The sequence below is a fragment of the Ceratotherium simum genome, chromosome 7 (assembly GCF_057802395.1).
Source record: "Ceratotherium simum simum isolate JZ-2026a chromosome 7, ASM5780239v1, whole genome shotgun sequence".
Lineage (NCBI taxonomy): Eukaryota > Metazoa > Chordata > Mammalia > Perissodactyla > Rhinocerotidae > Ceratotherium > Ceratotherium simum.
This window is the reverse complement of record NC_141906.1, coordinates 21,557,029-21,583,741: the sequence shown is the minus strand read 5'-3', so window position 1 is coordinate 21,583,741 and position 26,713 is coordinate 21,557,029. Positions and strand designations below refer to the sequence as shown.

At 35.8% G+C, this 26,713-nt stretch overlaps 3 pseudogenes; 1 reads left to right on the top strand and 2 right to left on the bottom strand.

Moving 5' to 3' along the window:
- Positions 1-550: 550 nt before the first annotated feature.
- LOC147916570 (olfactory receptor 5P3-like) lies at positions 551-1,465 on the bottom strand (annotated as a pseudogene).
- A 2,608-nt stretch (positions 1,466-4,073) lies between these two features.
- On the top strand, positions 4,074-13,526 carry LOC147916569 (olfactory receptor 10Z1-like; annotated as a pseudogene).
- Positions 13,527-18,992: 5,466 nt separating this feature from the next.
- LOC101407904 (olfactory receptor 5P76-like) lies at positions 18,993-19,979 on the bottom strand (annotated as a pseudogene).
- Between the last annotated feature and the right edge of the window lie 6,734 nt (positions 19,980-26,713).

Below are 26,713 nucleotides of genomic sequence, written 5' to 3'. Positions count from 1 at the left end.
CTAAAGGGAGTTTTCAGCTATCTTCTGAGTTGATTGGATCAAGCTTATCTGCAGGGGTAGGTAGTGTGGGAGGGATCCTGTTTGTCAGGTCCAGATCACAGGAAAATAGAAGCTTTTCAAACATCAGTATCACTAGTTTCAACTCTTAGATTGTCTGTAGAGTATAGACACCATCTCTTTCAGATGATGATATCTTGGATAGCAGCACTACTCTTTATTCCACCTTCAAGGAGTCTCTGATGCTTCCAGCTCTTCATTCCAAACACTGAATTCAAAGAGCATAGAACTTCTTTGAAAAGAGTTTTACTTATAGATGCAAGAATGGTGAGTGGAGGAAGGATAAAGCAAATATCTATTTTTGTTACTAGATAATCCTATCTTAGTGAATCCACGTTTAATTTTTATGCTGAAAATTTTCTTGATATTGACATAATGAAATTTATGAGTCTAGGATAGTCTGAAGATAAACTGAAATTTACTTAGTACATCGTCCATTCATCTGCAGAAGAGATCCTCGTTATATAGTGTTTATTATTGAAATCAGATCACTTCAGGACCACCAATGTTTTATAGCCATCAGTTTTCTCATGGCTTCTTTAACTTCCTTGTTAGATTGTAGATGAGGGTGTTCAACACGGTGATCAGGACCGTGTAGAACACAGACATCACTTTGTTTTGTTCAGTTGAGTAGCCGGACCTGAGCATCACATAAATGAATGTAATGGTCCCATAGACAAGAGTGACCACTGTGAGGTTGGATGTGCAGGTGGGGGAGGCTTTGTGCCACCCCTCAGCAGAGTGCATCTTCAGGATTGAGAAAAAGATGGAGATACAAGAGAGAGTAATGATAAACACAGTGACCACAATGACGCAGCCAGAAGAGAAGGCTGGAATTATTTCAGAAATAAAATCAGAACAAGAAAGTTTCAAAAGTGGTGCATAGTCACAGAAAAAGTGATCGAAATTATTTGTTCCACAAAAGACGGACTTAATAAACAGCTAGTAAATGAACAAGCATTCACACGTCTGCCCAGATAGGATATCCCCACTAAGAGAGTGCAGATTCTGGGATACATGAGGGTGGAATAGAGCAGATGGCCACATAGTGATCAGGCCATGACAGCCAACAGAGAGCACTCAGCTGTCCCCAGTGTGACTACAGAACAGAGTTGGGCTACACAACCAACAACAGGCAGAAAGGTTCCTTCACTGAGAAAGCCCATGAGCATGACAGGTGTGACTGATGAGTAGCCATTTTCTAGAAAGGCAAAACAGCAGAGGAAAAGGTACATTGGGGTATGAAGCTGAGGGCTGCTTCTGATTAATGTTATTATGCTGTTGTTGCCCGATAAAGTGACCACACAGATTCCTAGAAACACAAAAAATAAAACAACACAATCCATAGTATCCTCTGTTAACCCCAAAGAATGAACTCTGTCACGGTTGTTTAGTTTTCAGTCCCCATCTATACTAGGAATGGTGCCCATTGAAAGATAAACAAGTGAATATTAGAATTGAAGAACATATTATAATTTTCATACTTATTTTTACAATGGCTATATAATAAAAATTACAAAAACATAGGTATTTGAGAGCAAACTTGGTGGAAGTACTTTTACACATAATACTTTATGTAAAACTTGGTAGTATCTATTTTCATTGATGTAACGCCAGGAATACTCAGAAAAAAAATGTTTTAACTTTACAAATTTAACCCATATTTGCATCATGTTGTTAGTTTATGAGTTCCTTGAATGATAGAGATCAACTAAAATTTCAGAATAATAATATTTTTCCTTCAAATATTCAATGTCAAGAAGATTGAACACATATACACACATCCCAGCATCACAGGCATGTGCTCAGCCAGCTACATGTCACGCTTTTATTCTTAACAGAAATGCTTGAAAAATGGTATATGTCAATTAACTATGCAATAGTATGCCATGTTATGAACACCATTTAATTATGTGGCTGAACTCCAAAGTCCCAGCTTCCTAATCTTTATTGAGGGCAGTGCTAGCATCTTATTAACTAGGCATGGACCCAAGATTGAATGAAAGCTTAACATTTTAAAGGAAATAGATATATATGACACAAATTCAGAGTTGGTTATCAGTGGCATTATGGCATGGAAGGAAAGTGTTTTGCAAAAACGCATTGAGCTTTGGAGCCATACAAGCCTGGGATCAGATTCCAGCTTTGCCACTGACTGTCTATGAAATCTTAGACAATTTACATCAACTCTTCCACACTTCGTTACCTTGTTAGTTAAAATATACCTCATAGGATTCTTGGTTTGAACAAAATGATGTTTGTGTTAATACCAAGAATGGCTCACAGAGGTAAGTGGATGATCAACAAATGATTATTTCCTTAAAAGAACCAAACTTTAAGTTCTAACACAAAAAGGAGAAGCAACCATTTCTATACTAATATAGAAGGAAAATTATTATCTGTGGAAATTTGTACCTCAACAATAAGAAAAAATGCCAAGGAAATGTCACTGTAAAGCAGGGTTATTTTTATAAGATTTGGGGTCTTTTGGGGTATAACCCACGGAGTATATTACCTGTTTGTGAAAATTCCACTGAAAACCCTCAAGACAGAGAAAGTTACAAGTACATATACTCAAGGAAATATGTTTTGTCTAAGAGCATCTAAACATTATTTGAATGTGCATTAGTTTTTTATTTAATGAAAACTCTTGATGGATTGCTAAAATTTTTCCAACTGTTTTGGGACTCACAAGAATAAACATAGTGTAGCACATATAATTTCATTTTAAAATAGAAATCTTTAAGGGAAAAAATAAGAGCTTATATTTTTTATATAGTTCTAGATGATATCACCTTTTTTTGATTAAATGTCTTTTGAGATAATTATAGATTCACATGAATTGTAAGAAATAATAATACAAAAATCCCTATACCCTTTACAGAGTTTTTCCAAATGGTAACATCTTGAAAAACGATAGTACAATATCATAACCAGAATCTGAAAAGTGATACAGATAGGATACAGATCTCTCATGTGACCTGTTATAGCCACAATGACTTCCTTTTTGTCTCCCTTCCCTCCTTAATTTCTTCTGGTAGCCCTTAATCTGTTCTCCATTTCTATAGTTTTATCACTGAGGAATTATCACTATATTCTATTCCTCTCTGAATCTAGTAATGGTCTTTGTGCTAAAGACTATACTACCAGACATTAAAATAGCCACTCCTGCTTTCTTTCAACTAATGTTTACATGCTATATCTTTTCCCATTTTGTAACTCTCCAACAGTTGTAATCATCATATTTGAAATGAATTTCTTGTAGATAGCATAGAAGAGTCATGTTTTTTAATCCACCCTGCTAGTGAGGCCTCAGTTAGAAATAAGGAACATATCTTTGGAAACTGGAAAAAATGTGATCTGTGTTATAAGTGGCAAGAGGCCTAGCTGAATTGTGTCCTACAGTTATGTGGAAAGCAGAACTTGTAAGTGATCAATTTGGACATTTACCTGAGAAGATTTACAAGCAAAATGCTGAACGTGCAGACTGGTTTCTTCTTACTGGTTTTAGTAAAATGTGAGAAGACACAGATAATTTAAAAAAGAATAGTTAAGGAAATGGAGCCAGGACTTGATGATTTGGGAAATTCTCGGCATACCTAGATTACAAAAGCTGTTAAAACTGTGATAGTCACTGTTCAGAAAGTATGCACTAGAGAGAAAAAAAAGGTGTGGTAGAAAAATTCCTTGCTAGTGCTGAAGAGTTTAAGTATGCGACTCATGAATTCCTCAACTATCACAGAAGAAGTCAGGAATAGAGATGGGACTATCCAGGAAATATTTGTAGAGAAACCTCTTGTCTATTAGTATGAATACCATAACATAGGGGACACAATAGTTTTTTTTAAATGATATACCGTCATTTTTTAAATGATATACCATTGTGACTTACACTAAAAGAGACAGAGACAAAACTACATAAAAGAAAGTTATGAGACTTAAAATTCTACAGGCAGGCAGCAGGCTGATAAAACTACTCAGTTCAAATATGTGCTATCCTTCAAGTAAAAGGAAGAATGTCTTCAACGGAAGAAACTTTGGCCCAGAAACTGAAGCCTTGGATCCAAGGTAAAGAGCCATGTGTACAGAGGCTGGAGTTGTGGTCACAGAGATCTGAGATACAGGACCATAGACAGGAGCCACTGGGCTATAGGCTGCAGCACTGAGCCACAAAGGATTATTCCTAGGCCTAGAAATCTAGTGGATTTGTGGTGCTCAATTTCAGAGTTGCTTGGAATTGGGAAACTTTTCATTCCTTTCAACAATTCAGAAGAACAATCCCTAACTCCTAATATTCTAGTGTTGAGGGAAAGATAATACATTACAAAACTGAATATAGTGAGCAACCAATTGAAGTAAAAGTTTGGAGTAAGAGATTTTTAGGTAACTTTTGCTCTCTTCAAGTTCAAGAGAGTAATTCAAAAATCCGTGAGAGGAATAAGCAGGCATAAAATATGTATCTGTACACAAATATGTATATATCTGTATGTGTGTATATAGACAAAATATATATATATTTATGTGTGTGTATATATGGGACTAACAACTGTCTGAAAAAAGATACTCTCATCTATAATGGTAAGATATGGATTTGCTAGAAACTTGGGGGAAATGATCTGGCAAAATTTGTTAAAATTTTAAATGCTATCCTTTAAAACTCCACTTTGAGAAATCTATCCTAGAAATAATAATAACCAGAGAATACAAACATACATATAGAAATAAGTTAATTACATGATTGTTTAAATAGTAGAAATATTGCAAAGGATATAGTGCACATCAATAAGGGAATAGTTAAAAAAATTATGACACCTTCATTCTATGGATTCCTGTGAACCCGTCAACACAATGAAATGGCTCTCTATGTTGAGCCTTGGAAATAATTACATGGTATATTCTTATATTTTTCCTTTCCACTATCTCTAGTGAATTTTTTCATAACTTCTTGTTAATGTTTCATAACCATCTGTTCTTGTATTATGTGTGTAGTACTTTCTCCTTAATCACAAAGGTATTCATTACATTTATTTTAATATGGCTTCTTCTTATGATAGCTTTACAAATTCTATTTCTTTCAGTCTATGTTCTGTTGTCTTTTGAATTTGTTGTCATTTTTGAGTGATTCTGAAAGTCATAAAATATTTTGAGAGTACTTATTATAAGTACATATTTGCAATTGAGATTTTCTGCTAGACTGCCCACTGATTCTATTTCTACAACCCACATGGAAAGGCACAAAGGCAGTAGTATTGCTCTCCATTTTTAGTTAGATAGGGAAATGGGCAAGACAAATAGCCAGGCACTGTACCAAAGTTGCTTGTCTTCTGGGCTTTACTGCCTTCCCTTGACTCCGCCCAAAGAACTGTTCCTGTTTGAGACATACACCCAAATCAGGGCAATCTCACCCTTTTGAAGAGGTATTCGGCTATAAGCAGGGGTAAGCTAGCCTGGCTTCTCTCCTCAAAGGACCACTACTTATACACTTGCTAGTTGTCTGGAGCACCTCTAGTTTCTATCCTCTTTAATAGGAACATTCTCGGTACTTTAACAAACCCTCCGTATGATTCTGATGTACACTAAAGTTTGAGAATGGCTACCTCAGTGTTCTCAACCTTGGCTGAACATTAGAATCACCTGGAAAAATAATATATGCTCATATCTGAATCTCATTCCTAAGATTTTGGTTTAATTGATTTGGAGTATGGCCTATACATTAGGATTAATAAAAGTTCCTCAAAGGATTTTATGCACAGGTAACTATGCAAATCAGCGAGTTTTTCATTTCAATTTGCATAGCTGGAAAATCACTGTGTGCAGAGTCCCTTCTGTTCTGTCTCAGATGTTTGTTTAGCGGGAATTCCTCCTGGAGTCAAAGGTCTTTAACCAACATTATCACTTCCTTAAGCAAATGCGGTTCCTGAATCCCTTCTCATGATTTCATGATTCTTTTAGAGGGAAAACTGTGAGAGAATCATGATATATGTATTGGCCACCTGCTGTGATTATAATACAAAAGTCTTGAACTGATACTTGATGTAGACCATGAAGAAATTTGATAGATGGGAGAAGTTGTTTTTTCTATTCATTTATTCATTTAGCAGATATTTATTGAACATTAAGATGTCCAGAATCCATTTAACAAGGTGCAACACCCTACACAAACACAAAACCAAATAAAATCACACTGAAATCAGTAAGAAGAACAATTTCACTTTCTCCACATTGGCCCCTCCCACATACGTTCACAGCTCAGGGTTGAAAAAGATCACCACAGCCCAAAACTTCTTACTCTGGGGAAAGGAGAAATTGGAGTATGCATCCAACCTCCTGGACTTTCAGTGAGCTGCCTGAAAGTTCGGTTTCTGTCTTGCTTCATCCACAGCACTGATGGAACTAGCATAGCTTGGTGGGAACAGCTAAGAACAAAGTACAGGAGCAGTCTGCTGGCTACACTTGACATAGCTCTGTAAGATTGAGAGAAGGTGTAGAGGCTGGAAAGAGAGAAGCAGAGTTTGCCTCCACATCCTAGCCTTTCACTGTGCACCCAGAATGACTATTTTCTGTCTCTTCTGACCTGCAGCATTGAAAGAGCCAGAATATTTTGGAGGGGACAGCGAAGAGCAAGGCGAAGTTGTGGGATAATTGATGTACCTGACATAGCTCTGCTAGATTAGGGTAAGGCAAAGAAATTGAAAGTTCTTTCCCATGAGACAGGAGAGAAATGAAGCATACACACAACGTCCTGACCTGTGGTACTGCATAAAGTAGCAGAAGAGGCCAGACAAGAAATATCCGTAAAAAAGGTTTGAGAGCCTTCCAGAATCTCCACCCAGGCAGACTGGCAAAATTCTTTCCCTGTCAAAGCCAATCCACACAGACTGGAAGAGGAAGCTGTTTCCTAAATTCACAGACACCAACAAAGCTACAAGGAACATGAAAAATCAGAGAAACATGAGACAAGCAAAGAAACAAAATACATCACCAGTAATTGACCCTAAAAAAATGGAGATCTATGTACTGCCTGACAAAATAATCACCTTAAAGAGGATGAAGGAATTCTAAGAGTTTGAACACTGAAAGACAATATAATGAAATCAGAAAAAACATATTTAAAAATGAGAGTATCAACAGAGATATAGAAAATATAAAATGGAAGCAAACAGAAATGCTGAAGCAGAAGAATACAATAACAATTTAAAAATTCACTAGAGGGGTTCAACAGCAGATTAATCAACCTGAAGAAAGAATCAGTGAAATAAAAGTCAGGTCATTTGAAATTATCCATTCAAGGAGCAAAAATGAACAAGATAAAAAAGAGTGAAGAAAGCCTAAGGGACTCGTGGGACACCAGAATGGGAAGCAATATATGCAATATGAGAGTTGAAGAAGCAGAAGAGAAAGAGAAGGTGGCAGAAAGATTAATTACATATTAATGGCCAAAAAAATCCAATTCTGGGAAGGAAATTAAACACCCAGATTCACGAAGCCCAAAAGATTTCCAAATATGAAACAACCCCAAAAATCTACAGCAAAACACATTATAATCAAATTGTAAATGTCAAAGACTAAGAGAGAATTTTGAAAGCAGTAAAAGAAAAGCAACTCATAACATACAATGGAGTGGCCCTAAACCTGTCAGCAGATTTTGATGCAGAAATCTCACATGCAAGAAGAGAGTGGGATGATATACGCAAAGTGCTGAAAGAAATAAAACTGTCACCAAGAATACTATACCAGGCAAACTGTCCTCAAAAAATGAAGGACAAATAAAGCCTTTCCAGAGAAACAAAAGCAGTGGGAATTCATCACCACTATATCTACCTTCCAAGAAATGCTAAAGGGAGTTCTTAAAGTTGAAACAGAGGGACACTAAAGAGCAACTCAAAAGGATATGAAAGTATAAAACTCACTGGTAAAGACAAATATATAGACAAATAAGGAATACTGTTGTACTGTAATGGTGGTATATTAATCACTTTTTATTATAGTATAATAGTTAAAAAACAAAATTATTAAAAATAACTATAAGTAAAAAGTATATTAATGGATATATAATATAAAAATACATAAATTGTAACATCAGTAACATAAAGTGTTGAGAAAAGAATTTGAAGTATAGAGTGTTTTATACAATTGAAATTAAGTTTGTAGGAGCTTAAAGTAGATTGTTATAACTATAAGATTGTTGTGTGTAAACCTCATAGCAACCACAAAGAAAACACCTAGAGAAAATACATGAAAAATAAAGAGAATGGAATCATAGCATTTCAGTACAAAAATCAACAAACCCCAAAAGAAGTCAGTAAAAAAGGAAAAGACGGACAAAAGAAGTATAAGGCACATAACAATTAACAAAATGGAAATAGTAAGTCTTTACATATCAACAGTTACTCTAAACAAAAATGGATTAAATCCTCCCAATCAAAAGACATAAGAGTAGCTGAATGAAATAAGAAGCAAGATTGAGCAGAAAGCTGTCTACAAGAGACACACTTTAGATGTGTCTAAAACATCTAGATGTTTTAGATGGACAAACATAGGCAGAAAGTCAAAGGATTAAAAAAGATATTACATGAAACAGTAGCCAAAAGAAGCCAGGGGTGGCCATATTTATCAGATACAACAGACTTTAACTCTAAAACTGTCACAAGAGACAAAGAAAGACATTTTATAGTGATAAAAGGATCAATCCATTAGAAAGATATAACAATTTTAGATATATATGCACCCAACATAAGAGCACTTAAATAAATATAGCAAACATTGGCATAAGAAAAGGGAGAAATAGACATCAATACAATAATAGTAGGAGACTTGCATACCCTACTTTCAATAATGAATAGGACATCAAAACAGAAAATCAATAAGAAAACAGCAGTCTTGAACAACACTATAGACCAAATGGACCTGACACACATATATAGAACATTCCACCCAATAGCAGTCCCATACGCACTCTTCTTAAGTGAACACAATAATTCTCTGGATAGAACATATGTTGGTCACAAACAAGTCTTAACAAACTTAAGAAGATTTAAATCATTCCAAGTATCTTTTCTGACCACAATGAAACGAAAATAGAAATAAAGAACAGAAGAAAACCAGAAAATCCACGAATATATGGAAATTAAATAACACACAGTTGAACAAGCAATGGGTTAAAAAAGAAATCAAAAGGGAAATTAGAATATATCTTGAGACAAATGAAAATAAAACATACCAACACTTCTGGGGAGCAGCAAAAGCAGTGCTAAGAGGGAAGTTTATACTGATATATGCCTTCATTAAGAAAGAAGAAAGATCTCAAATAAGTAACCTAGTTATACACCTCAGGGACTAAAAAAAGAACAGACTAAAACCAATGTTAGCAGAAGGAAGAAAATGGCAAATGTTACGGTAGAAATAAGTGAAATTAAAAAGCATCAATGAAACTAAGAGTTCTTTTTTTTTTAAAGATACACAAAATTGACAAATATTTACCTGGACTAACCAAGAAAAAGGGAGAGAAGATTCAAATAAATAAAATTAGAAGCTAAAGAAGGGACATTTTTACTGATTTCACAGAAATAAATGAATCATAATAGATTACTGTGAACAAGTATAAGCCAACAAATTAGATAACTTGGAAGAAACGGATAAGAAACATGCTAGAAACATACAATCTACCAAGTCTGAATCATAAAGAAATAGAAAATCTGTACAGGTCAATAATAATAAGGAGATTGAAGCAGTGATCAAAAATCTCCCTACAAAGAAAACTCAGGACCAGGTGTCTTCACTCATGAATTCTACCAAACATTTAAAGAAAAATTAACTCAAATCCTTCTAAAATACTTCCAAAAAATTGAAGAAGAGGGACTACTTCCAAACTCATTTTATGATGCCAGCAGCACCTTCATAGAAAGCCAGACAAAAACACTTCATAACAGAAAACTACAGGGCAATATCCCTGTTGTGCATTGTATATAGATGCAAAAATCCTCCACAAAATTTTAGCTAACCTAACTCAACAGCACATGAAAGAAAAAGATCATACACCAAGACCAAGTGGGATTTCTCCCTGGGATGGAAGGATGGTTCAACATATGCAAATCAATTAATGTGACACACCGCATTTACAGAATGAAGAGTAAAAATCACATGATCATCTCGATGTATGCAGTAAAAATATTCAACAAAATTCAACATCCTATCATGATAAAACTCAACAACTATGTATAGAAGAAATTTACCTCAACATAACAAAGTCCATATATGATAAGCCCACAGCTAGCATCATACTCATGGTGAAAAACTAGAAGTTTCCCTTATAAGATCAGTAACAAAGCAAGAATGTCCACTCTTGCCGCTTCTTTTAAACATAGGACCAGATGTCCTTGCCAGAGCAATTAGTCAAGAAAAAGAAGTCATCTAAATAGAAAAGGAAGAGGCAAAATAATCTTGACTTGCAGATGACGTGAACTTATGTAGAAAACCATAAAGATTAAACAACAGAAAAAGCCTGTTTAATTAGAAATCAGTAAAGTTGCAGGATACAAAATTAATATACAAATATCAGTTGCTCTTCTAAACACTAACAATGAACTATCTGAAAAGGAAATTACGAAAACAATCCCATTTATAATAGAATGAAAAGAATAAAATTCTTAGGAATAAACTTAACCAAGAAGGTGCAAGATTTGTACCTGAAAAGCTGTAAAACAATGGTGAAAGAAATTAAAGAAGATACAAATAAATAGAAAGATCCGTTGTTCATGGATTGGAAGATTATTGTTAAAATGTCCATACTACTCAAAGCCATATCCCGATTCAGTGCAATCACTATCAAAATCTGTATGGCTTTTGTTTATGGAAACAGAGAAATCAATGCTAAAATTCGTTTTGAAACACGAAAGATCCTGAACAGCCAAAGAAATCTTGAGAAATATGTACAAAGCTGGAAGCATCACACTTCCTGCATTTGATTTCAAATGTATTAGGAAGCTACAGTAATTACAATAGTATGGTACCAGCACATATACAGACATATAGACTAATGAAATAGAACAGAGGGTCCAGAAATAAACTCATACATATACTGTCAAATGACCTTTGAGAAGAGTGTCATGATAACAAAATGAGAAAAGAATAGTCCTTTCAATAAATGGTGTCAGAAAACGGATATCCACTTGCAAAACAATGAAGTTGGACCCTTATACCGTACACAAAAATCAACTCAAAATACATTAGCGGGGACTGGCCCGGTGGCATAGCAGTTAAGTTTGCAAGCTCTGCTGTGGCGGCCTGGTGTTCGCGGGTTTGGATCCCAGGCGCAGACTGACGCACTGCTTGTCAAGCCATGCTCTGGCGCCATCCCAGATAAAGTAGAGGAAGATGGGCATGGATGTTAGCCTAGGGTCTATCTTCCACAGCAAAAAACCAGGAGGATTGGCAACAGATGTTAGCTCAGGGCTGATCTTCCTCACAAAAAAAAAAAAAAAAAAATATATATATATATATATATATATATATACACACACACACACATATATATAAACAACGTAAACAAAAGTCCTGAAACTATAAAACTCCTAGAGAAAAACATAGGGGAAAACTACATGACTTTGGTTTTGGCAATGACTTCTTGGCTATGACTCCAAAAGTACAGGCGAAAAATAGCAAAACTAAATAAGTGGGACTACATCGAACTAAAAAGCCTCTGCAAAGAAAAGGAAGCAATCAACAGAGTGAAAAGGCAACCTACAGAATGGTACAAAATATTTGCAACTCATACATCTGATAAGGGATTAATTTCCAAAATATCTAAGTAACTTCTCAAACTCAATAGCAAAAAACCTAATACCCAATTATAAATGGACTAAACACTTGAATAGACATTTCTCCAATGAAGATCTTTGACAACTATCCAGTAAATGTAGCACTTGTTTAGCAGGAGCATAAGAAAAATGTTGCTTTTAACAGTGATAGATGTTAAAATCAAAATTCTATGGAGTATCTTCATATCACTTTTCTGCCCTCACCTCATATGAGATTGGATATTTAATGAGCAATCGAAATAGAAATATAATTTTCCAATTGATTTGAGAAGTGTAGGTTGAGTCTATTCAGTTCTGTACTGCAAAGCAAACCACATAACAGGTATACCTGATAGAAAATGTCCTGGGAGTTCTGTTAAAAACCCAAAGTTCATTACAACATAATGACCAGAATATACCATTCTAGAGTAAGACAGTACCTCCAAAATCATGTTGACTCCAAGCTAGTCCATTATATTAGGTATCTGGAAAAGAGCATCTATGAGTTCTTAAGAATTTAAAAATAATAGATAAGTATTAAGAATTAATGATGCTATGGATCTCAAGTTCCAATTATTATCATGGATAGGAACCCAGCAGAAGTTGCCTGTTAAATTCATTTACATGGTCTAGTCATTGTCACAATATCACCTGGTGCCACTTCATGGTGGTGAACTGATGAAAATATGACCAGATTGAAAGAAAAGTCAAAGTTCTTTTGGAAATTTTCACTGATGTCCCTAAATTTTTTAAGTGTTATTTTCATTTTAAATGATTTAAAAGATTGAATTCCTTTATTCATTCAAATAATAGTTTATTAATGACTTGTGATAACTTATGATGACCAGGCCATCAAGCTCAGTCACAGCCTTCACACCCCCATATATTTTTTCCTTGGTGGCCTGTCCTTTTCAGAAACTTGTACCACTATGGTAACCCTCCCCCACATGTTAGTGGACTTGCCATCAGAGAGCAAGACCATTGCTCTTCCTGAGTGTGTCACACAGATGTTTTTCTTCTTAGGCTTAGGAGGCAGTAACTGCTTCATCATGGCTGCCATCTCCTATGACCGTTACAATACCATTCACAACACACTGCACTATGCCATGCAAATGACCCGTAAAATCTGCTTTCAGCTGACTTTGGCCTCTTGGATGGTTGAGTTCCTGGTTTTTCTGTGCATCATCATCACTGTATTCAACTTGTCTTTTTTTGACTCCAACACCATCTTGCACTTCTGCAACATCTCGTCTGTGGTCTCCCTTGCTTGTGATTACACTTTGTGTCATGAAATGGCTATGTTCGTGCTGTCTGCCTTTGTGTTGGTGGGCAGCCTTATTTAATTATGATTTCCTATGTCTTCGTTGGGTCCGTAGTTGTGAAGATGCCTTCTGCAAAGGGGAAGTATAAAGCCTTCTCGACTTGCTCCTCCCACCTCACTGTAGTGTGCATCCACTATGGATTTGCTTGCTTTGTTTATTTGAGGCCCAAGGACAGTGACTCATTCCGTGAAGATATGCTGATGGCTGTGACTTATACAGTTCTGACACATCTGCTTAATCCCATCGTTTACAGTCTAACAAAAAAGAAAATGCAGAAGCCCTAAGGAGGGTAGTAGACATTTCAAATAGGTTTATCCCCGGGATGGTAAAAAAAAAAACTGTGAACATTTAAAACATTTACACAATGTAAATAAATAAAAGCAGAATACTTTCAATAAAAATCATCATTCTGAGTACAAAGCAACTCAAGAATTATCTAATTACCAGATACGTCCTGGCATCGCTTATTTTCTAGTACAAACAGGATACAGTTTTAAAATGATTTTACTATGTGTGTGTGCATGCATGTACATATATATATATATATATATACACAAATATGCAAGCAGAAAACGAATCAAAACATGTTTCGGAACACACTGTTTTCGTGACAGTGGTTTGATCAATCTTTCTGTTTACACATTGTAGTATTAATGTCAATTACCAGAACTTCTTCACCGGTCCTATATCTTAAATATTTTTTCACATTTTTTTCTAAAGATTTTTAGTTCTACATTTTATATTTAAGCCTATGATCTCTTTTGAGTTAATTCTTGTATGACATGTGAAGTTTAGGTTGAGGTGCTTCTGTCCTCCATGGATGTCCAATTGCTCCAGCACCATTAGCTGAAAAGCCTTCCATCTTTCAGTGGATTGTTTTTCCACCTTTGGAAAAAATCAGTTGGGCATCCTCTTGTGGGTCTTTCTCTGGGTTTTCTAGTCAGCTTCGTTGATCTCTGTGTCTGTTCTTCCACCAGCACCACGCTGTCCTGAGGACTGTAGCTATATAGTAAGACTATATAGTAAGCATAATATAATACTATATAAGTATACTTATATTAAATGAGCTTTAGTATCAGGTAGCCTTAATATCAGGTCCCACTTTGTTCTTCTCTTTCAAGAGTGTTTTATATATTCTAGGACGTTTCCTCTTTAGTAATGTAAGCATGTAGTGACGTAAATTTCTCTCTCAGCACTGCTTTATCTGAATCTCACATGTTTTCATACGCAGCCTTTTAAAATTTTCATTCTGTTCTACATATTTTTTAAGTACTAGAGTTCCAGGTCTTCTTTTTATCATTTATTTTCTGAATAGAGAACTTCTTTTAGCCATTACTTAAAGAGATTTGTTGGGAACAAATTCTCTTAGCTTTCCTTCATCTAAAATGTCTTTATTTCTCCTTCATTCCTAAGGCTATCTTGCTAGATGTAGAATTTACATATCAAAATTCTTTGCTTTTAGGACTTGAAAAATATTGTGCCATTTCCCTCTGGCCTTCCTGGCTTCATGAGAAACCTATAGTCTTTCGTATTGCTTTTGCCAATAAGTAATGATTCCTTTCTCTCGAGGGCTTTCCAGATTTTTCTTTTCTTTCTTTTTTCACTTCAGTGATTGTATTTTCAGTTCTAGAATTCTCACTTGATTATCTTTTGTAACTTCTATTTCTTGCCAATAGTTTCTATTTTTTTCATTTGTATCAAAAAATTTAATGAAGCTTGTTGAAGCATCTGTGTGATGGCTGCTTTAAAACCCTTGTCACATTATTTCAGCATCCTATTCATCTTGGTGTTGGCATATTATCCTTTCTCATTGAAATTGTAATTTTTTCTGATTCTTGATATGACAAGTGATTTGTGATTGTATCACAGACATTTAGGATATTATATTACGAGACTCTGGGTCATATTCAATCTTTTTTTGCAAGGAAGTTCCCCTGCTGAGTTGTCTCTGCAGCGCCAGGCAACTATGGATGCTGACCTTCCCGCTGAGCACTACTGACACAACTCTGGCAAAAAGGGAGTGCTGACCCACACTGCCTCCTTGCAGATGAGTGAGACGGAAGTTCAGCTCCCCCCTCCGCCCTGTTGTTTCCCTCCCAGTGATAGTATGACCATGACTTGCATGTCTCCATGCCTCCAAGAAAGCTCACCTCCTTGTTGGGTCCCAATGCCACTACGGAAGTGCATTGGAGAGAGCTGGTTCACGCTGCTTCATTGTTGTTCAGGGCAGAGGTGTATGCTTAGCCCCTCACTGGTCCACTTACAGGGGGCTGAGGGAGAATGCTACCTGGGGGAGCGGAGTACCATCTAGCCCCCTCTCATACTCCCTCAGTCTCATTGCTGCCAGATGGCAGTGGAGGCTCGTTTACGCACTGATCTCCACTGACACTACAGGGCAGGAGAACTGGAGGGGAGGTGGGGTGAAGATCAGCTCCCTACTCAGCCCCACTGAAGCCTAGGAGTGAGAAGCATGCACAGTTTTTCCACTGGTGTTTGTCTGGAGTAGGGCAGGTATTGACAAAATGTTTTCTGTTCTCTTAAGTCCACCCTTTTCCCAGTTCTTTGGCTAGAGGCAACAGGCTTTTCTTAGAGGTATTTTGGTCTTTGCCTCTTGGCTGTTTTGGTTTGGAGGCTTCTGCAGAACCCTGTCCAGGATATATGGAAGCAATAGGGAAACCCAGGGACTCACCACTATGTGGTTCCTCCTGTCCCTAAGGCCCTAGGAGTCTGTCTTCTTCTTCCTCCTCTCAGAGTCTTCCTATGCTTATTTGTTGTGTCCCATCTGGGGGTATTTTTGGTAATAATAAGGAGGAACTAGTGGAATAGAGCTACTTCATCTTCAGTGGAACCACAAGTCTATGCCCTCAAACATTTCAAGATATTTATCCACCTTCTTATTTTGTGCCGGAAACTTAGTCTAACACAAATTAGTCTGACATATCCAGATGTGGAGGTCTCCATATTTACTTTGAATGGAAAGCGTTGGTTAGAATACAATGTGTCAGAGACAAATGAAAATCCTCTAGTGGTGAAGTATTCTCAGAAAGCCCCTCGCTTTGGCCCTCCACAGAGACCATATGCGTAAAAGAAGTCAAAGTATTAAGACCATATTTCTGACCTTGAGTTTTTGCTTAACCTTTATGTGCCTCAGTTACATCCTTTGTAAAATACAAATAACAAGACTCTTTATAGGCTTATTCTGAGAATTAATTTGGTCAATATTTGTAAATCACTGGGAACGATACTTGGAATGTAATGAGTAATTGCATATTATAGTTCCTATTGCTAATGCTCTTACTACTGCTACTAGTATTATTACTAACATTGTGCTTCTGGATCTTCTAACTCTCCAACCATGCAGACAAATAAGGGAGATATAATTCAGCAGAGGGTGATTATGTGCCTTTTACTGAACTAGGCTAGGATTCTAGTTGCCAAGCTGAGTGAAACAGTGTCGAGGCAGCGTCATAATTGTGGTGAAGCATGGGTTTGTGTCAAAGCCTGTCACAGTTGTAGCAGGATCTGACAAAAACATTCAATCACTTGAATCAGTCTGACACTCAACAGATTCAAAGTCAGCACACTCAGTGGTTCAAGTCAGAGCAAAACCTTCATTCAGCCATCCATTCATTTATTAGTTTTCTTTCATTCATTTCAAATATTCATTTATGTTTACTATGTTCCAGGAACTGTGTGAAAATTAGACTCACGGGGGAAAGATGAAAGACATGGTAGCTGTCCAGCATTTTGGAGAAAACAAAAACGAATTCTGTAACTACAAGCACACTGAGTATTCCAAAGAAAATACTCAGAGTTCTATGGGGAGATAACAGGTGTACTTAATTTGGTCCCAAAATTCAAGAAGGCTTCCAAGAGGATGAGAAACAAGGTTTAGGTTGGTACCTATAACACAAGAAGGCATTACCTAGGTGAGGAGAAAAATGCATCCAGGTAGAGGTAGTGCATGTCAGAGGGTTCTGAGGTGGCAAAGAAGATGGACGTGTTTGATCATTTAAAAGAAGACCAATAATTGATTGCTAGAGTTTGAGTGTTTAGGGACTGAGGGAAAAGTGGTGAGAGAGAGAAATAAAACAGGGGCCATGTTCAAGACTTTGTAAGCCGTGTTAAGAGTCGTTGCCTTTATTCTAAGATTTTTGGGGGCATATTAACAAAGAACCTAATCTATTGAGATTTATGACTATGGTTGGTGTATGGAGAATGAATTAGAAAAGAGTAAGAGAATGAATATTAAAATTGGTTGGGATTCTATTGGTCAGGATTCTCCAGAGAAACAGGACGAATAAGATATATTCTTTTTAGAAGGAATTTCTCAGACAATAGTGGGTGCTGGTAATTCCAAAATCCACAGGGTAGTCCAGCAGACCAGAAATTCCAGTGAAAGTTGAGGTTGCAGACTTGAGTCCAAAGACAGCCAGGAGAGACATCTCTGGTTTTCAGAGGGCTTCAGTTTTTTTCCTTAAGGCTTTCAACTGATGCAGGAGGACCACCCACATTAAGGAGGATAATCTGCTTTACTCAAAGTCTACTGATTTAAATGTTAATCATTTCTTAAAAAATACCTTTATAGCAACATCTAGACTGGTATTTGATCTAACAACTGCATACCATAGCCCAGCAAAGTTGACACAAAAAGTTAGCCATCACGAGAGTACTATTGTAAAATAAATGTATGAGCTGGTACCTTGAAATAGCAGTACTGACAATGAAAATGAAGAGAAGTAGGAAATAAATTTTGGCCTCTGACTGTACAACTTTGTGAACAAATGCAGGCAGGTGGAAGAGGGAAAAGAAATCAGTTTCTGTCAGATTTCTGAATCAATAAATTGACTGAATGATGATGCCTCTTTCTGGGTTACAGGATATTAGAGGGGAGCCCATTGAGGATGGAAAGAGATAATTACTTTAGTTTTAGACAGTTTGTGCTTGAGATTCAATAGACAAAAGTATTTTTGTCTCAAAAAATAAAGAAAGGACAGAGAATGAAAAACAAATGTGGTAGTCGTCAGGATACAGAGGTAAATTAAGCTTCACAGGGGAAATACAATACAGTTCCCTCAATCTTCCTTAACATGATTAGAGTCTGACCATGAGCAAGTCACTCCAAGAGTTTACTCCACCCAGTCCCTGAGGAGTTCAGGAACCCAGCTCATTCCCACAGGGAGGTCACCTGATGTGACCTGACAGAAGAATTCACAGGTATGTCAGGGGCATCTCATCCTATTCTTTCCTGGGGTCCCCTATAACTAGGCTGGAACTTGTGGCCAAGAACACAGCTCAGAATTTATGGGTCCAAAAAAGCCCATTGCCAGCAGATGACCTTCCTGCAAGAAGAATGCCTGCAGTTGTTCTACTGTCTAGTTCCACTCTGTAATTTCCCCTCAGAATGTACTCAATCCTAACTGTAATTATCACGCTCATTTCAGGATAAGCTGAAGTTTAAAAAGAATACAGTCTTAAAGGTTTGGAGGTACAATAACTATAACTTACAGCAGAGAACAACTTTTGAAAAGATATGGATAAAATTTTAGAAGAATTTTCAGCAGATTCAGTATTGTTTCATGTTAACCAATTTGTGCTACTAATTATAAATTTAATTTAATTTTATTAAAGGTTACACACTATAGGCTTCTGATTTACAATTTGATATTTGGAAATCCACCCCCTACCTTTACTAAAAAGCTCCACACTGGCTATTGACATAAGGACTGAAATATTGAGACCACATACACTCAATCTCCTTTTATAATTATATTTATGGTATATTATTATATCAAATCCTACAAAATAGCAGCCTTCACTAAGAAAATATTTTTCTAGCAAGTTTTCTTCTCAGAGCCCCCTTAATCTCATTGTTCCTTACGCTGTAGATGAGAGGGTTCAACTTGGGGATCACCACCATGTAGAACACGGACACCACTTTGTTCTGGTCAGTTGAGTAGTAGGATTTGGGCATCACGTAAATGAATGTGATGGCCCCATAGTACAGAGTGACCGCTGTGAGGTGTGAGGCGCAGGTGGATAAGGCCTTGTGGCGCCCCTCAGTGGAGTGTATCTTCAGGATGGTGATGAGGATGTAGATGTAGGAGACGGCTGTGACAAACACTGTGGCCCCAATGATGGAGCCAGCGATAAATGAGGGAACAACTGCAGGGATGCTGATATCAGAACAGGAGAGTTCAACTAAAGGAGCAAAATCACAGAAAAAATGATTGACTCGATTTGGTCCGCAGAAGACTAAAGAAAACACGGAGATAGCAAAAGAGCAAGCATTGACAAAACCACCTATGTAAGTTACCACAAGTAATTGAACACAGACTTGTGTGGACATTTTGGTGGAATAAAGCAGTGGGCTGCAGATTGCCACAAAGCGATCATATGCCATAAAAGCCAGAAGGAAGCATTCATTTGAGCCAAAGGCAGCAACAAAACCAAGCTGAATGCCACATCCATAATAGGAGATGATATTTCCCTCCACCAGGAAGTTTACAAGCATGATGGTGTGACGGAAGATGATAAGCCCATGTCAGCAAAAGCCAAGTGGCTGAGGAAGAAATACATAGGATGATGGAGCTGAGAAGAGGTTCTGATAAGAATGATTGTGCTGATATTGCCGAATATGGTCACCAGATAGATACACAGGATGATCATGAAGAGAATGACTCGAAGGATTGGGTCATCAGTTAAGCCCAATAAAATGAACCCTATCACTTCAGTGTGATTCCCATCCCACAGGGCATCCATGACACAACGTAGCTGCTACCAAAATGAACCTGTGATGAAACATTACCTTAAAGAAATTTTTAATTTGATGGTTTCACTTCCATTAATACACATAGAGGTTACTAAAACAAATAAATTATTGAAGCTAAGTTTGGATTTTTTTTTACTTCAGAGTCCAGAGTTTATGTATTTCTTTCTAATTATTCTTCCATAATTTAAAAATTGTTATTAACAGAAACACTAGAAAACCTACTTCAAATAATGTATATCTTTTTCCCTTTATACTATATATTTGTAAAATGTACTTAAATTGGTTTTAAAGCTAAAGATGAAAAAACATAAGCATTATGAGTTAACCAAAAGGAATGGTATGCATGACGCAAAAAGATAAAAATGTATAAACATATGATTATGCAATAGAGATTTGAGCAATAACTAATAGTTATTGAATACTTTCTAAATGATATGGGCACAGGTTGATGAACTTATATTTAGAATTCTTTTTTAATTTCCACAAAATAATATTAAGTACTTTAATTTATTTATACATGAAGAAACTGACTTTGACAATGTTAAGTAATTAATCTAAATTTACATAGCAAGTGGTGGAATCATGAGGTGAATCCCAGGTAGTTTGAATTCAGTCAGTTCCTTTAATAAGTATGCTATACGAAATTAAATAATACTTACAATGAAGTCGAGTCTCTTGGAAATGGGTAGATCATAAGTTACCCTAACTACATTCTCACAACTATGTATAAAAGAGGTGCCTAGTAAACCACAAGCTTACAATTTCTATCAGTAAAACAAGACCATTTTTCAAAAGGAGAGATACAATTTTCCTAATAGGATGAAGATGAAATTGAAAGTAATTTCAAATTAAGGTTATGAATGAATTCACCTGTTGAAAATTTATTGTACATTTTTAATATTAACAATTAAAGTATTGTTTTGTCAAGTACTTTGAAATATCAATCTAATTACTATTCAAAACACCATATGTTTAATATCTAGGACATAATTAAAGTAAATTTAATCAAACAAATCAAATCATTTCCTAATGTAACAATGTTTTCTAATTGGAGTATTATAGGACAAAATAATATTAGTTTCAATAAAATATACAGCTGAATAAAGTTCCAGCCTAAAAAGTTAAGAAGTTTGCTGAGGGAGTGGCCGAGTTGAACTTCATCTCCAAGTTCTCTGGCTTTATATTCTTGACTTAATCCAAAGTATCTGGTTTCCTGTAAGCTAAAGCATTCGGAAAAATAAACAAAGGAAGTCTTTCCACAAGATATTTACTAACAGTAAGTCCCCAAAGCATCTCAAAGCTACTGAATTTATTAACATTGTGGCTAAGTGCCAAGTTTAGATAACATTGAAAGACCATGTGAGTTTCTGGTCTTATGGGTGGAAAAACGAGGATCGTGGTATCTTGAATTTTGCTTGTTTATACACACTAAATAGACTGTAGAAACTTAGGCTAATTCAGCTAGAGTTACTTGCTAGATGACACAGGATTACATCTAACCTGTTTCTCAAGTACGACTGTCAATACAGATACAACTTCAGAGACTAAAGTGTTCTCAAATGGTAAATGAAAATCGGTATATCAGATTAACTCACTAATGCCAAAATCTTACCTCTTGAAATAAGAATTCATTCCTCTTGCAGCAGTAAATTCAAAGTTATTGTTGTTATATAGCGGCCATGCAGTTTTATAATTGTTTGGCTTTGAGGATAAATCTCTGAAGATTCTAGAGATTCAAATGTGAATTCAAAAGTACCAGGGATCATTATCACATTCTCAAGTGAATATTGAGCGGTTCACTTCACACAAACATAACTAATCTTTAAGGGTTCTGTCAATTCTCAAGTGATCAGTTTTTTTCTAGGTGTTTATAGACTTTCATTTGATAATTATGGGGAGTATAATATAATATATCATCTCATAACTAAATATTTGTTCTAAGTTTAGTTTGATATTTTAGGTTAAAGAATTCTAAACTTCAAATATAAAAGAGTAACCTTAGCTTCATTCTTTATACATGCATTCATTTCATCAGTGTTTTATGTGATATATGTAAGACACTCCATTATGTGCCTTAGGGAATGAGGTGGAATGCTATGTAAAATTGAATTTTTTTCTTTTTTGCAGGGAAAGATTTGCCCTGTGCTATCTGTTGTCAATATTCTTTTTTTTCCCCCAAAGCCCCAGTGCATGGTTGTATATCCTATTTGTAAGTCCTTCTAGTTCTTCTATGTGAGCCACAGCCACAGCATGGCAACTGACAAATGGGTGGTGTGGTTCCATGATCAGAAAATGAACCTGGGTTGCCGAAGCAGTGAAAGTGCTGAACTTTAACCACTAGGCCATTAGAGCTGGCTCTTGAATTTTAAATAACACAACTATTTAAGTTATGTGTGTATTATTTTTCTAGCAAAAAATATAAAATGAATGAATATCTTTAAAGTTGTATAGATAGAGAATTGTGACATAAAAAGAGTTTTGGATGACTTCCAGAACAGACTTAGTCTACATGCCTCAAAGGGATGGTTACTGGCTAGTGGCTTATTTGACTATATGGATAATGATAGAAACCACTATCTTCAACCTGAAGACAATCTAATTGTCTTGCTAATTCTAACTATAGAAAGTCCTTTCTCATCCTCCTGATGCACCCTGGGTAGATTTTGCACTAATGATACCAGCCAAAGTTCATTCAGACCTTACTCTTTACCAAGCACTGCGCTTAACACTTTACTTACATTTTCTCCTTTAATCCTCACGATAATTTGGTGAGCTAAGTATTCTTATTATCCTAATTTTACAGATGGAAAACTTTAAAGTTAGGCTTATTCTAAGATACTTGTCCAAATGTGCTCAGCTGGTTAAATTAAATCCAGGTTTAAAATTCGATTCAGGCTGAATGCTGGAATGTGTACCCACCTCTACTGCTGTCATCTATTCAACCTCAAGCCCTAAGTGCTAAGTGATGACCCCTGGTCCCCAACTAGTCCCTGATTCACAGTTTCCTCTCCCCATCCTCAACACTGCCTAATTCCCTAAAATTGACTAGGCCTACAGTCTGGCCCTGAGCACCAGCCCAGAACTCAGGATCTTGATTTCCTCTCATGTATGGTCATATGCTCACTTCCTGTTGATCTTACCTTCTATGTTCCTATGAAATGAGTCCACTTCTCTCCATGTCAATACTACAGTAGCCTGTCCTATTTTATTTTCCTATATGCATTCTTGGCCTTCCACACAACAACCAGACTATTTATTAAAATAATTTAATATTATTCATTTCTGGCACTATTAAGTTATTACATATTTAGTTACAATGGCTCATAAGAGAAAACAATGGTCTTTGCCTCATCCTTTACAAATCCAAGGTCCAACTCCCCATAAAAACTGCTTTTGACTCTTTACACTATTTCAGGATTGAGACACCTCAGTATCTGTAAATATTGTTTACTGAAAAAAAATCGGAATTTCTCTTTGTGTTCCTGCTATTTTTCCTATATATTTAATTTTAACATAATTGATACAAGAAGACAAAAACTGTCAGTTTTCCAAGTCTGAGAGGATCATTACAGATTTTATTTGTTGAGTTTATTATAACAAAGTCAAAACAGAAAATCAATGGGTTAAATATCAAAAAGGAGAATAAATTTTAATTCAATATTCTATTGTAAAGACAAAATAAAAATTAATCACCTCACAACTAACAGACAATAGAATGTGGTGGTAACAAATTTGGAAGTTATATAACAATAGACAGGAGAGTTAAAGCAGAATCTTACATGTAATTTTATTACAAATAAGCAATTCAACTTTATTCTAGCAAAGTAAAGAATAAATATAAATCTTACACCCTAAAAAAATATGTTTCTAGTTTTCTTTGTAAATGATCATATAAATATTTTCCAACGTTTTATTCACATCTGTATAACAAGATATGATGACTAGCTCAGTTCATTGTCATCTCAAATTCTATTAGGAAACAATTCAGTTTTTTAACCTTTCAAGTTTCCAGCTATTACTATGAGTCCTCTGGTTGTAATTTTAATATTAATCAAGGCTGTATTAAGTAACTTGAAATTTAAAATTTGTTTTTCTACAGCTGATATCATTCTTTATTGATCCAGAATTTTTTATATATTCATCTATTGACATTCTGCACACCTCTACCATTCACATTAATACACACACACACTCACTCATATATCTTCCACTCCTTCAGTGTTGTAACTATAATGCAGATAGATCAATTAAATTTTGAAATATTCAAATAACCCAAAAGAAGGCCAGAAGGGAAAGCAAGGAAAAAAACACAACCTAACAAATGGCATCTGTGGAAAACATTCAACTAAGACCCTGAATGGTAAAAAATTAAATGCTTTTTCCCCTTAGATTTGGAAACAGGAAGACCCACTCATACCACATCCATTCAACAATTTCCTGAAAGTCCTAGGTATTGCAATAGGCAAAAGTTATAAAACAAGAATGATCAGACAGGAAGAGGTAAATTTGTCTCTGTTTGCAGATAGCACACTTGTTTACATAGAAGATTTTGAGAGATTTCTAAAACATACACCAGAGCTAAATGACAAGGTTGCAGGATATATGTCTAAAATATAAGAAATGAATTATATTTTAGATATTTGGAGAAAATGATGGAAAATGAGAAAAGAAAGCTCCATTTAAAACAGGTCAAAAAACACAAAATGCTCAGGAATAAATTCATGAAAACTCAGGAAATACCTCGCCACTAAAAATTATAGATTCTTGATGAGAGAAAATGAAGATCTAAATAAAAGGAGAGAGATACATCATGTTCATGGATTAGAAGACATAATACTATTAAAATGTCAATTCTTCAAAAATTGACTTGCATAATCAATGAAATCCCCATCAAAATTATTTTACTAACTTTTGTAGAGACTGGTAAACTAAACCTACAATTTATGTGGATAGAATACTGGCCGGAATAAGGAAAACAATTTTAGAAAGGAAGAACAAAGTTGGAGTATTTGCAATATATCATTTCAAGACGTCATAAACCTGCAGTAATCAAGACAGTGTTGTATTGGTGAAATGATGGGTGTACCGTTCAAAGGAGCAGAAAAGACAGTCCAAAAATAGATCCAAATATATATGGTTAATTGAGTTTAGACAAATGTGAAAGAAATTCAATGAGGAAAGAACATGTTTTCAACAGTTACTGGAACAACTGGATATCCACATGAAATAAAATAACACCAACCATTACTCACAGTATATATGAAAATTAACTCAAAATGTATCATAGCTATAAATGCAAAAGATATAACAATAAAATTTCTAGAGGTAAATATGGCAGAAAATTGTCACATTTTGGCAAAGATTTCTCAGGCATTACACAACAAGCACAAACCAAAAATCTTTTTTAAAAATGATATATCGGTTTTTACGAAGTGAATGTTTGTTTCCCAAAAAATCTATATGTTGAACTCCTAAACCCCAATGTGATAGTATTTGGGTTTGCAGTTTGGGGAGGTAATTAGGTTGAAATGAGGTCATGAGGTTTGGGGCCCTGATCTGATGGGATTAGTGCCCTCATAAGAGGAGGCACCAGAGAGCTCGCTCCCTCTCTCTCTCTAGGCGCATACACTGAGGAAAGGTCATGGAGCACACAGTGAGATGGCAGCTGCCTATGAGTGAGGAAGGAGGCCTCACCAGAAACAAACCATCAAATGACACCAAATAAATACAGGACAGAGTTAATATTTCTAGTATTACAAATTACAAATTACTTGTATTCAGAAAAGAAGTTGGCAAATTACAGACTGTGGGCTGACTGCCTATTTTTGTAAATGAAGTTCTGCTAGAACACTGCCATATCTATCTGTTTGCACCTTGTCTATGTCTGCTTTTGCACTACAATGACAGAGATGAGTAGTTGTCACTGAGATCATATGGCCTGTAAGCCTATAATATTTACTCTCTGGACTTGAAGAAAATATTGCCAACCCTTGATCTAGAATATATGAAGAACTCTTAGAACTCAATAAGAAGTAAAAGAGCCAATTTAACAATAGATGAAAGATTTGAACAGGCACTTAAAGGAGATACTTAAATGGCCAACAAGCAATGAGAAAATGCTTAGTTATAGTAACTATCAGGAAAATGCAAATTAAAATCCTAAATAGATATCACTACACACCCATTAAATGGCTAAATTTAAAAAAGTCTAACACCGCCAAATGTTGGCAAGGTGTTGAAGCATTTGAAACTCTCACCATAGCAAGTAGGAATGTTAAACAATACAACCACTTGGAAAATGGATTGAAAGTTCTAAAAACGTGAACATCATCTCTCTTAGCAATCCCACTGCAAAGTATTTACCCCAGACAAACGGAAATATATATCTACACAGAAATCACTCCAAGGTTCATAGCATCTTCATTCACAATAGCCCCAGATTAGAAACAGCCCTAAAGCCCACCAATCAGTGAGTGGATAAAAAAGCAGTATATCTATATAATGAAATACTGCTCAGCATTAAAAAGAAACTGCTGATACATTATAAGAGAATCTCAAAATAATTATGCTCAGAGAAAGAAGTCACATGAAATAGTGTATATACTTTATCATTCTTATTTTATAGAGTTATAGACAAAACACACTAATCTGTATTGTTCAAAACCAAATCAGTAGTTGCCTGGGATCGGGGTCAGAGAGAAGAATGGATTGCACAGGGGCATAAGGGATCCTTGGGAGGTGATTGAAGTGCTCTTTTACTTGATTGG